The sequence below is a fragment of the Aulostomus chinensis genome, chromosome 1 (assembly GCF_037954235.1).
Source record: "Aulostomus chinensis isolate RoL2024-O1b breed Wild chromosome 1, RoL_Achi_v1.0, whole genome shotgun sequence".
NCBI lineage: Eukaryota > Metazoa > Chordata > Actinopteri > Syngnathiformes > Aulostomidae > Aulostomus > Aulostomus chinensis.
The window spans coordinates 42100660-42114254 of NC_141320.1; the positions used below are offsets into that span (position 1 = coordinate 42100660).

The following is a 13595-nucleotide window of genomic DNA, read 5'->3' on the forward strand; positions in this document are numbered from 1 at the left end:
ATTTGCGAGTAAAGTAAAAATGATGCTGTCAGTCATGTAGTAAGAGTTGCTACTAACCTTAAAATGATGCTAACAGTAATGTAGTGATAGTTGCTAATGAACTCAAAGTGATGCTGACAGTAATGTAGTAAGTGTTTCGAACAACCTCAAAGTGATTATGACAGTCACGTAGTAAGGGTTGCTACGAACCTAACAATAATGCTGCAGTAAAGTAGTAAGACTTGCTTCGAACCTCTAAGTAATGCGACAGTGATGTCGGAAGAATTGCTAATGATCTCAAAATGATGCGACAGTGATTTAGTTAGAATTGCTAATGAACTCAAAATGATGCTAACAGTAATGGAGTGAACGTTTCGAATAACCTCAAAGTGATGCTGACAGTCATATAGTAAGAGTTGCTACGGACCTCAAAAAAAATATCGAAAGTGATGTAGTAAAAGTTGCTACGAACCTCAAAATATTGCGACAGTCATGTCGGAAGAATTGCTAATGAACTCCAAATGATGCTAACACTAATGTAGTGATAATTGCTAATCAACTCAGTGATGCTTACAGTAATGTAGTAAGTGTTTCAAACAACCTCAAAGTGATGCTGACAGCCATGTTGTACGAGGTGCTACGAACCTCAAAATAATGCTAACAGTAATGTAGTGATAGTTGCTAATAAACTCAAAGTGATGCTGACAGTAATGTAGTAAGAGTTGCTACGAACCTTTAAATAATGATACAATAATGTAGTAAGAGTTGCTACGAACCTCAAAATAATGCGACAGTGATGTCAGAAGAACTTCTAAAGATCTCAAAATGATGCGACAGTGATGTAGTAAGAATTGCTAATGAACTCAAAATGATGCTAACAGTAATGGAGGGAACGTTTCGAATAACCTCAAAGTGATGCTGACAGTCATATCGTAAGAGTTGCCATGAAACTAAAAAAAAATGCGAAAGTGATGTCGGAAGAATTGCTAATGATCTCAAAATGATGCGACAGTGATGTAGTAAGAATTGCTAATGAACTCAAAATTATGCAAACAGTAATGGAGTGAAAGTTTCGAATAACCTCAAAGTGATGCTGACAGTCATGTTGTAAGTGTTGCTACGAACCTAAAAATAATGCGAAACTAATGGAGTAAAAGTTGCTACGAACCTCAAAATATTGCGACAGTGATGTCGGAAGAATTGCTAATGAACTCAAAATGATGCTTACAGTAATGTAGTGATAGTTGCTAAATAACTCAGTGATGCTAACAGCAATGGAGTGAACGTTTCGAATAACCTCAAAGTGATGCTGAAACTCATGTAGTAAGAGTTGCTAATGAACTCAATTTAATGCTACAGTGATGTCGTAAGAATTGCTAATAAACTCAAAATGATGCTAACATTAATGTAGTAAGAGTTGCTACGAACCTTAAAATAATGCAACAATAATGCAGTAAGAGTTGCTACGAACCTCAAAATAATGTGACAGTGATGTCAGAAGATTGCAAATGATCTCAAAATGATGTAACAGTAATGTAGTAAGAGTTGCTAAGAACCTCAAAATAATGCGACAGTAATGTAGTAAAAGTGGCTACAAACCTCAAAATATTGCGACAGTCATGTCGGAAGAATTGCTAATGAACTCAAAATGATGCTAACACTAATGTAGTGATAATTGCTAATCAACTCAGTGATGCTTACAGTAATGTATTAAGTGTTTAAAACAACCTCAAAGTGATGCTGACAGTCATGTAGTAAGAGTTGCTACAAACCTCAAAATAATGCTAACAGTAATGGAGTGATAGTTGCTAATAAACTCAAAGTGATGCTGACAGTAATGAAGTAAGAGCTGCTACGAACCTCAAAAAAAATGTGAAAGTGATGTCGGAAGAATTGCTAATGATCTCAAAATGATGCGACAGTGATGTAGTAAGAATTGCTAATGAACTCAAAATTATGCTAACAGTAATGGAGTGAAAGTTTCGAATAACCTCAAAGTGATGCTGACAGTCATGTCGTTTGATTTGCGAGTAAATTAAAAATGATGCTGTCAGTCATGTAGTAAGAGTTGCTACTAACCTTAAAATGATGCCAACAGTAATGTAGTGATAGTTGCTAATTAACTCAGTTATGCTTACTGTAATGTAGTAAGTGTTTCGAAAAACCTAAAAGTGATGCTGTCAGTCATGTAGTAACAGTTGCTTCTAACCTCAAAGTGATGCTGACAGTCATGTAGTAAGAGTTGCAACGAACCTCAAAATAATGCGACAGTGATGTCGGAAGAACTGCTAATGATCTCAAAATGATGCAACAGTGATGTAGGAATAATTGCTAATGAACTCAAAATGATGCTAACAGTAATGGAGTGAAAGTTTCGAATAACCTCAAAATGATGCTGACAGTAATGTAGTAAGAGTTGCTACGAATATCAAAATAATGCGACAGTGATGTCTATGAATTGCTAATAAACTCAAAATGATGCTAACAGTAATGTAGTGATAGTTGCTAATGAACTCACAGTGATGCTTACAGTAATGCAGCAAGAGTTTCGAACAACCTCAAAGTGATGCTGACAGTCATTTAGTAAGAGTTGCTACGAACCTCAAAATAATGCGACAGTGATGTCAGAAGAATTGCTAAAGATCTCAAAATTATGCAACAGTGATTTAGTAAGAATTGCTAATGATCTCAAAATGATGCAACAGGGATTTAGTAAGAATTGCTAATGAACTCAAAATGATGCTAACAGTAATGGAGTGAAAGTTTCGAATAACCTCAAAGTGATGCTGACAGTAATGTAGTAAGAGTTGCTACGAATATCAAAATAATGCGACAGTGATGTCAGAAGAAGTGCTAATGATCTCAAAATGATGCGACAGTGATGAAGTAAGAATTGCTAATGAACTCAAAATTATGCTAACAGTAATGGAGTGAAAGTTTCGAAGAACCTCAAAGTGATGCTGACAGTCATGTAGTAAGTGTTGCTACTTACCTCAATTTAATGGTACAGTGATGTCTATGAATTGCTAATAAACTCAAAATGATGCTAACAGTAATGTAGTGATAGTTGCTAATGAACTCAAAGTGATGCTGAAAGTAATGTCGTAAGTGTTTTGAACAACCTCAAAGTGATTATGACTGTCATGTAGTAAGGGTTGCTACGAACCTTAAAATAATGCAACAGTAAAGTAGTAAGAGTTGCTACGAACATCAAAATAATGCAACAGTGATGTCAGAAGAATTGCTAATGATCTCAAAATGATGCGACAGTGATTTAGTAAGAATTGCGAATGAACTCAAAATCATGCTAACAGTAATGGAGTGAAAGTTTTGAATAACCTCAAAGTGATGCTGACAGTCATGTACTAAGAGTTGCTACGAACCTCAAAATAATGCGACAGTAATGTAGTAAAAGTTGCTATGAACCTCAAATTATCGCGACAGTGATGTCAGAAGAATTGCTAATGAACTCAAAATGATGCTAACAGTAATGTAGTGATAGTTGCTAATAAACTCAGTGATGCTTTCAGTAATGTAGTAAGTGTTTCGAACAACCTCAAAGTGATGCTGACAGTCATGTAGTAAGAGTTGCCACTAACCTCAAAATAATGCGACAGTCATGTCAGAAGAATTGCTAAAGATCTCAAAATGATGCAACCGTGATTTAGTAGGAATTGCTAATGAACTCAAAATGATGCTAACAGTAATGTAGTAAGTGTTTCGAACAACCTCAAAGTGATGCTGAAAGTCATGTAGTAAGAGTTGCTCCGAACATCAAAATAATGCGACAGAAATGTCAGAAGAATTGCTAAAGATCTCAAAATGATGCGACAGTGATTTAGTAAGAATTGCTAATGAACTCAAAATCATGTTAACAGTAATGGAGTGAAAGTTTCGAATAACCTCAAAGTGATGCTGACAGTCATGTACTAAGAGTTGCTACGAACCTCAAAATAATGCGACAGTAATGTAGTTAAAGTTGCTACGAACCTCAAAATATCGCAACAGTGATGTCAGAAGAATTGCTAATGAACTCAAAATGATGCTAACAGTAATGTAGTGATAGTTGCTAATAAACTCAGTGATGCTAACAGTAATGTAGTAAGTGTTTCGAACAACCTCAAAGTGATGCTGACAGTCATGTAGTAAGAGTTGCCACTAACCTCAAAATAATGCGACAGTCATGTCAGAAGAATTGCTAAAGATCTCAAAATGATGCAACAGTGATTTAGTAAGAATTGCTAATGAACTCAAAATGATGCTAACAGTAATGTAGTAAGTGTTTCGAACAACCTCAAAGTGATGCTGACAGTCATGTAGTAAGAGTTGCTCCGAACATCAAAATAATGTGACAGTAATGTCAGAAGAATTGCTGAAGATCTCAAAATGATGCGACAGTGATTTAGTTAGAATTTCTAATGAACTCAAAATGATGCTAACAGTAATGGAGTGAACGTTTCGAATAACCTCAAAGTGATGCTGACAGTCATGTAGTAAGTGTTGCTACTTACCTCAATTTAATGGTACAGTGATGTCTATGAATTGCTAATAAACTCAAAATGATGCTGACAGTGATGTCTTAAGAATTGCTATTGAACTCAAAACGATGCTAACAGTAATGTAGTGAAAGTTGCTAATCAACTCAGTCATTCTTACAGTAATGTAGCAAGAGTTTCGAACAACCTCAAAGTGATGCTGACTGTCATGTAGTAAGAGTTGCTACGAACCTCAAAATAATGCGACAGTGATGTCAGAAGAATTGCTAAAGATCTCAAAATGATGCGACAGTGATTTAGTAAGAATTGCTAATGATCTCAAAATGATGCGACAGTGATGTAGTAAGAATTACTAATAAACTCAAAATGATGCTAACAGTAATGGAGTGAAAGTTTCGAATAACCTCAAAGTGATGCTGACAGTCATGTGGTTTGAGTTGCGAGTAAATAAAAAATGATGCTGACAGTGATGTCTTAAGAATTGCTATTGAACTCAAAACGATGCTAACAGTAATGTAGTGATAGTTGCTTATCAACTCAGTGATGCTTACAGTAATGCAGCAAGAGTTTCGAACAACCTCAAAGTGATGCTGACAGTCATTTAGTAAGAGTTGCTACGAACCTCAAAATAATGCGACAGTGATGTCAGAAGAATTGCTAAAGATCTCAAAATTATGCAACAGTGATTTAGTAAGAATTGCTAATGATCTCAAAATGATGCAACAGGGATTTAGTAAGAATTGCTAATGAACTCAAAATGATGCTAACAGTAATGGAGTGAAAGTTTCGAATAACCTCAAAGTGATGCTGACAGTAATGTAGTAAGAGTTGCTACGAATATCAAAATAATGCGACAGTGATGTCAGAAGAAGTGCTAATGATCTCAAAATGATGCGACAGTGATGAAGTAAGAATTGCTAATGAACTCAAAATTATGCTAACAGTAATGGAGTGAAAGTTTCGAAGAACCTCAAAGTGATGCTGACAGTCATGTAGTAAGTGTTGCTACTTACCTCAATTTAATGGTACAGTGATGTCTATGAATTGCTAATAAACTCAAAATGATGCTAACAGTAATGTAGTGATAGTTGCTAATGAACTCAAAGTGATGCTGAAAGTAATGTCGTAAGTGTTTTGAACAACCTCAAAGTGATTATGACAGTCATGTAGTAAGGGTTGCTACGAACCTTAAAATAATGCAACAGTAAAGTAGTAAGAGTTGCTACGAACATCAAAATAATGCAACAGTGATGTCAGAAGAATTGCTAATGATCTCAAAATGATGCGACAGTGATTTAGTAAGAATTGCGAATGAACTCAAAATCATGCTAACAGTAATGGAGTGAAAGTTTTGAATAACCTCAAAGTGATGCTGACAGTCATGTACTAAGAGTTGCTACGAACCTCAAAATAATGCGACAGTAATGTAGTAAAAGTTGCTACGAACCTCAAATTATCGCGACAGTGATGTCAGAAGAATTGCTAATGAACTCAAAATGATGCTAACAGTAATGTAGTGATAGTTGCTAATAAACTCAGTGATGCTTTCAGTAATGTAGTAAGTGTTTCGAACAACCTCAAAGTGATGCTGACAGTCATGTAGTAAGAGTTGCCACTAACCTCAAAATAATGCGACAGTCATGTCAGAAGAATTGCTAAAGATCTCAAAATGATGCAACCGTGATTTAGTAGGAATTGCTAATGAACTCAAAATGATGCTAACAGTAATGTAGTAAGTGTTTCGAACAACCTCAAAGTGATGCTGAAAGTCATGTAGTAAGAGTTGCTCCGAACATCAAAATAATGCGACAGAAATGTCAGAAGAATTGCTAAAGATCTCAAAATGATGCGACAGTGATTTAGTAAGAATTGCTAATGAACTCAAAATGATGCTAACAGTAATGGAGTGAACGTTTCGAATAACCTCAAAGTGATGCTGACAGTCATGTAGTAAGTGTTGCTACTTACCTCAATTTAATGGTACAGTGATGTCTATGAATTGCTAATAAACTCAAAATGATGCTAACTGTAATGTAGTGATAGTTTCTAATAAACTCAAAGTGATGCTGACAGTAATGTAGTAAGAGTTGCTACGAACCTTTAAATAATGCAACGGTAATGTAGTAAAAGGCAAGGCAATTTATTTAAAAGTTGCTACGAACATCAAAATAATGCGACAGTGATGTCAGAATTGGTAATGATCTCAAACTGATGGGACAGTGATGTCGTAAGAATTGCTAATGAACGCAAAATGATGCTAAAGTAATGTAGTGAAAGTTGGTAATAAACTCAGTGATGCTTCCAGTAATGTTGTCAGTGTTTCGAATAACCTCAAAGTGATGCTGACAGTCACGTAGTAAGAGTTGCTACGAACCTCAATTTAATGCGACAGTGATGTGGTGAGAGTTGATAGTAATTTCAAAATCACGCTAAAGTGATGTAATGAGAGTTGCTACATACCTAAGAAATGATGCTAAAGTGATGTGGTGAGAGTTGCTACTTACCTAATAAATGATGCTACAGTGATGTGGTGAGAGTTGCTACGATCCTCAAAATGATGCTAAAGTGATGTAATGAGAGTTGCGACAAACCTAAGAAGTGATGCTTCAGTGATGTCGTGAGAGTTGCTACATACCTAAGAAATGATGCTACAGTGATGTGGTGAGAGTTGCTACGAACCTAAAAATTATGCTACAGTGATGTAATGAGAGTTGCTACGATCCTCAAAATGATGCTACAGTGATGTTATGACAGTTGCTACTAACCTAAGAAATTATGCTGACAATGTTGTGGTGACAGTTGATAGTCATTTCAAAATCATGCTAAAGTGATGTCATGAGAGTTGCTTCTAACCAAACAAATGATGCTACATTGATGTGGTGAGATTTGCTACGAACCTCAAACTGATGCTACAGTGATGTCATGGGAGTTGCTACTAACCTAAGAAATTATGCTACAGTGATATAATTAGAGTTGCTACAAATGTCAAAATGATGCAACAGTGATGTAGTGAGAGTTACTACGATCCTCAAAATGATGCTACAGTGATGTGGTGAGAGTTGCTAGTAATTTCAAAATCACGCTAAAGTGATGTCGTGAGAGTTGCTACGATCCTCAAAATGATGCTAAAGTGATGTAATGAGAGTTGCGAATAACCTAAGAAGTGATGCTACAGTGATGTGGTGAGAGTTGATACTAATTTCAAAATAATGCTAAAGTGGTGTAGTGAGAGTTGCTACGAACCGCAAAATGATGCTACAGTGATGTAATGAGAGTTGCTACTTACCTAAGAAATGATGTTACAGTGATGTGGTGAGAGTTGCTACGAACCTCAAAATGATGCTACAGTGATGTAATGAGAGTTGCTACAAATCTCCAAATGATGCTAGAGTGATGTAATGAGAGTTGCTACAAACCTAAGAAATGATGCTACAGTGATGTAATGAGAGTTGCTATAAATCTCCAAATGATGCTAGAGTGATGTAATGAGAGTTGCTACAAACCTAAGAAATGATGCTACAGTTATGTGGTGAGAGTTGATAGTAATTTCAAAATCATGCTAAAGTGATGTAATGAGAGTTGCTACTTACCTTAGAAATGATGGTACAGTGATGTGGTGATAGTTGCTACGAACCTCAAAATGATGCTACAGTGATGTAATGAGAGTTGCCACGAATCTCAAAATGATGCTACAGTAATGTCGCGAGAGTTGCGACTATCCTCAAAATGATGTGGCAGTGATGTAGTGACAATTGATACGAATCTCAAAATGATGCTAAAGTGATGTAATGAGAGTAGCTACAAACCTAAGAAGTGATGCTACAGTGATGTGGTGAGAGTTGATAGTAATTTCAAAATGATGCTAAAGCGGTGTAATGAGAGTTGCTACTAACCGAAGAAATGATGCTACAGTGATGTGGTGAGAGTTGCTACGAATCTCAAAATGATGCTACAGTGATGTTATGACAGTTGCTACTAACCTAAGAAATTATACTGACAGTGTTGTGGTGAGAGTTGATAGTAATTTCAAAATCATGCTAAAGTGATGTCATGAGAGTTGCTACGATCCTCAAAATGATGCAACAGTGATGTAATGAGAGTTGCTACGAATATCAAAATGATGCTACAGTAATGTAGTGAGAGTTGCTACAAACCTCAAAATGATGCTACAGTGATGTCATGGGAGTTGCTACTAACCTAAGAAATTATGCTACAGTGATGTGGTGAGAGTTGCTACTAACCTAAGAAATGATGCGACAGTGATGTAGTGAGAGTTGCGACTAATCTCAAAATGATGGTTACAGTGATGTAGTGAGAGTTGCTACGATGCTCAAAATGATGCTTACAGTAACGTCGTGAGAGTTGCTACGAACCTCAAAATGATGCTGAAAGTGATGTAGTGAGAGTTGCTACTAACCTAAGAAACGATGCTACAGTGATGTCATAAGAATTGCTACTAACCAAAGAAATGATGCTACAGTGATGTGGTGAGAGTTGCTACGAATCTCAAAATGATGCTACAGTGATGTTATGAGAGTTGCTACTAACCTAAGAAGTTATGCTACAGTGATGTGGTGAGTGTTGATAGTAATTTAAAAATCATGCTAAAGTGATGTAGTGAGAGTTGCTACGATCCTCAAAATGATGCTACAGTGATGTAATGAGAGTTGCTACTAACCTAAGAAGTTATGCTACAGTGATGTGGTGAGTGTTGATAGTAATTTAAAAATCATGCTAAAGTGATGTAGTGAGAGTTGCTACTATCCTCAAAATGATGCTACAGTGATGTAATGAGAGTTGCTACGAATCTCAAAATGATGCGACAGTAATGTCGTGAGAGTTGCGACTATCCTCAAAATGATACTAAAGTGATGTAGTGAGAGTTGCTACTATCCTCAAAATGATGCTACAGTGATGGAATGGGAGTTGCTAAGAATCTCAAAATGATGCTACAGTAATGTCGTGAGAGTTTCGACTATCCTCAAAATGATGCGACAGTGATGTGGTGAGAGTTGCTACGATCCTCAAAATGATGTTAAAGTGATGTAATGAGAGTTGCGACAAACCTAAGAAGTGATGCTACAGTGATGTGGTGAGAGTTGATACTAATTTCAAAATAATGCTAAAGTGGTGTAGTGAGAGTTGCTACGAACCGCAAAATGATGTTACAGTGATGTAATGAGAGTTGCGACAAACCTAAGAAGTGATGCTACAGTGATGTGGTGAGAGTTGATACTAATTTAAAAATAATGCTAAAGTGGTGAAGTGAGAGTTGCTACGAACCGCAAAATGATGCTGCAGTGATGTAATGAGAGTTGCTACTTACCTAAGAAATGATGCTGCAGTGATGTGGTGAGAGTTGCTACGAACCTCAAAATGATGCTACAGTGATGTAATGACAGTTGCTAGGAATCTCAAAATGATGCTCCAGTAATGTTGTGAGAGTTGCGACTATCCTCAAAATGATGCGACAGTGATGTAATGAGAGTTGCTACAAATGTCCAAATGATGCTTAAGTGATGTAATGAGAGTTGCTACAAACCTCAAAATGATGCGACAGTCATGTGCTGAGAGTTGATAGTAATTTCAAAATCATGCTAAAGTGATGTAGTGAGAGTTGCTACGAACCTCAAAATGATGCAGGGTGACTTTGTGGAAAGTCTGGCACTCCCAACACATTCATTCTTACGAATGCAGTGACAGGTCAGAGCAAAGGGAGCCTCCATGTCCACAGATGTCCACATGGCAGCTGGACTTCCTTTTTCACTCCTTCCCGTTCCTCCTGGTACTTTTTGACCACCGTTTGTTTGATGGTCTGAAAATGACACCCAGAGTAAATCAATACATTGAAATTCAAGATGAAATAAACTGGAGATATCAACTACTGCTTCAGATCATTTCCACACAAACCTTTCTGGTTGGCAAACATATGAGGCTCAAGGACCTGAACCAGTTCCCTGAACCCTTCCCTCTCAACAGTGCTGAGGGGCTGGCAGTCCTTCAGGATGAAATTCAGCAGAGCCTCATCCAGCATCTGCTTCCTGGAAGCTGGATGGTTAAAGATGAAGGAGAGAAGAAATGAATAGGAATTAATGATCAATGAAGCAACTGTGAGTCAGTTGGAGAGTGGCTGTATACCTGAGTTCATCCTGGTGGATCTGGGACTTCATTCTCATGCCTGGCCCCATCATGCCTCAGCACTGAAGAGGTGCTTTGGTTGAGATGAGACGCTTCTGTCCAACAAATGCGACATTCAACCTGCAGAAAAGAACATGAGTACTCAGCTAAAAGTTCCTTTCTTCATGGTGACTGGTGTTTCTTAGTCTTAGACCACCAGGTTTCCAATGAGGTGTATCGGATACGTTGTTGTGTGCCGCTGAAATCCGTCCAATTCCGGCGTTGTTTCCTCATGAAATGTGTTTGCCTTAAAGCTCATTAAAGTGTTGAACCACAATATCGTTCACCATAACTTAGTCAACTTCAACATAACCTACTTCTACATTCCAGTCCCGGCTGCTCCTGTTCTGCTGCAGTCCAGAAAACAACAACCCGATACAATTGGCGCTCCTTCCCACAGCTCCGGCCCGGATCCGCATGGTTCCGCTGACTGACTGTGAGACGCGCTCCCTCCAGAGTGGCACAGCCCGATGGGGGTCCTTATCTGGCACGGGGGCGTAAAACAGGTGCGACTGGAAAGCCTGGTTTATTCTGCGTCGAGGGAACGCGTTGCTCTGCAATTCACCGCCAAGCCGCTAGGGGGTGTGGCTTTGTCTTTGTGTTGTTTACGGGGCTCTTGTCGGATTCCTTGGTTTTCTTCCGGTCACAGACAACAATTGTTGGCCATTTGTCAGTCTTTGTAGTGCCGCAATAAATCCTTTCTTCGGCTTAGTCCATTTTTTCTTGAAGCTTTCACCACAGAAACTTTGAAAATGGCAGTGTTGTTGTGCTGCGACTGAACCGGAAATGACGTTCTGAGCAAACCAATCACAGTCCTCGACGTTGACGTCACCACGCGTTGACGCGACGCGTAGGCAGGATATTTTGGAGGCGCGCGTCCGGCTACGGCGTCGGGTCCGCGGAGGGGTCTGCGTTGACGGCGTAGGTACGGTGTCAACGCGACGCAGAAGCATAAATCAGGCTTTATAATCCAATAGGAAGTTAGCATGTCAGGGATGAGACACCCTTATCGTCCAACAGGAAATTAGCATGTCAGGGATGAGACACCCTTATCGTCCAACAGGAAGTTAGCATGTCAGGGATGAGACACCCTTATCGTCCAACAGGAAGTTAACATGTCAGGATGAGACTCCCTTACAGTCTAACAGGAAGTTAGCATGTCAGGGATGAGACATCCTTATCGTCCAACAGGAAGTTAACATGTCAGGATGAGACACCCTTATAGTCCAACAGGAAGTTAGCATGTCAGGGATGAGACACCCTGATCGTCCAACAGGAGGTTAGCATGTCAGGGATGAGACACCCTTATCGTCCAACAGGAAGTTAGCATCTCCATGGTTCCCTTGACCAGAAGCCAGTGGGATCGTTCCATTCTGACATCTTGATTGACATTTGTCCTTCTCTTAGCTAAATAGCTGGCAATCATTTGAAAAAAAACCTTGATTTACTTTTTCTATTTTGATCTTCAGCTCATTTGCATACTTTTGTGAAAATTCCCCCCCCCCTTTTTTTTTTTTTTTTGCTGCTGTTTTTAGCACAAAGTCCACCTGGTGCCTAAAGACCAGTTCAGCATGGACTACGTTGAACATTCAGTCCGCTGCATCAGCACCCATGGACGGTTCCCCCCTGACAGGAGGATTCTGGTGAGGAATATTAGTGGGACAGCACTCTTGTTAGAAGGGTTCTGATCCACCTTCCCTCCCCCTGTAGCTCCTCCTGTGTCCCCTCAGCGCTCTTGTTAGAAGGGTTCTGATCCACCTTCCCTCCCCCTGTAGCTCCTCCTGTGTCCCCTCAGCGCTCTTGTTAGAACGGTTCTGATCCACCTTCCCTCCCCCTGTAGCTCCTCCTGTCTCCCCTCAGCTCTCTTGTTAGAACGGTTCTGATCCACCTCCCCCCCCCCTGTAGCTCCTCCTGTGTCCCCTCAGCGCTCTTGTTAGAACGGTTCTGATCCACCTTCCCTCCCCCTGTAGCTCCTCCTTTGTCTCCTCAGCGCTCTTGTTAGAACGGTTCTGATCCACCTTCCCTCCCCCTGTAGCTCCTCCTGTGTCCCCTCAGCGCTCTTGTTAGAACGGTTCTGATCCACCTTCCCTCCCCCTGAAGCTCCTCCTGTGTCCCCTCAGCGCTCTTGTTTGAACGGTTCTGATCCACCTTCCCTCCCCCTGTAGCTCCTCCTGTGTCCCCTCAGCGCTCTTGTTAGAAGGGTTCTGATCCACCTTCCCTCCCCCTGTAGCTCCTCCTGTGTCCCCTCAGCGCTCTTGTTAGAACGGTTCTGATCCACCTTCCCTCCCCCTTTAGCTCCTCCTGTGTCCCCTCAGCGCTCTTGTTAGAACGGTTCTGATCCACCTTCCCTCCCCCTGTAGCTCCTCCTGTGTCCCCTCATGTTTCCAAACTCCCTCCCACTGGTTGGTGCTTAAGGAGGGCCAGAGCTCCTCCTACAGGAGCCCATCCTGGCCTCCCCCGCTGCAGCTCCTCCACTGCCCTCCCACCAGAGAGATGAGCCCCCTGGTTCAGAGGTGACAGACCACCTCTGGGAGCAGACAACAGAGACCACATCAGGCTGGAATCCGTGCAGGTACGGAGGCTGACGGCTGCTGAGTGAGTGAGTTTACGACGCTCCCACCACCGCTGCTGGATTGATTTAACACATCTGGAATATTTAGATTTATTCTGGGTCAACATCTGCATCTGTTGAAGTCCTCAGTCTCCATGCAGGTGGTGTTGTTCCAGATAAAAGGTCTCAATAACAGCATCACTCCAGATGAAACCATTCCAAAGAAGGCTAAGTGGAGCTGGCATATCAGCCCCCAATGGAAGCCTGCTGCTGCTGCCAAGCTCTCCATGTCATCATGGAAAAGTTGATTGTTCAACTCAATGTTTTTCCCATTGAGAGGAGATTTGTTGTTCCACCATGAAGTTTTTTCTTGTGATGAGTTTGTGTGTTGT

General features: G+C 39.9%; 1 protein-coding gene across 1 annotated transcript in view; it reads left to right on the forward strand.

The window, feature by feature from the left end:
- The window catches only part of LOC147271704 (uncharacterized), a 238291-nt gene that overhangs the window by 22280 nt on the left and 202416 nt on the right, over positions 1–13595 (forward strand). The gene's annotated exons all lie outside the window — the stretch shown is intronic.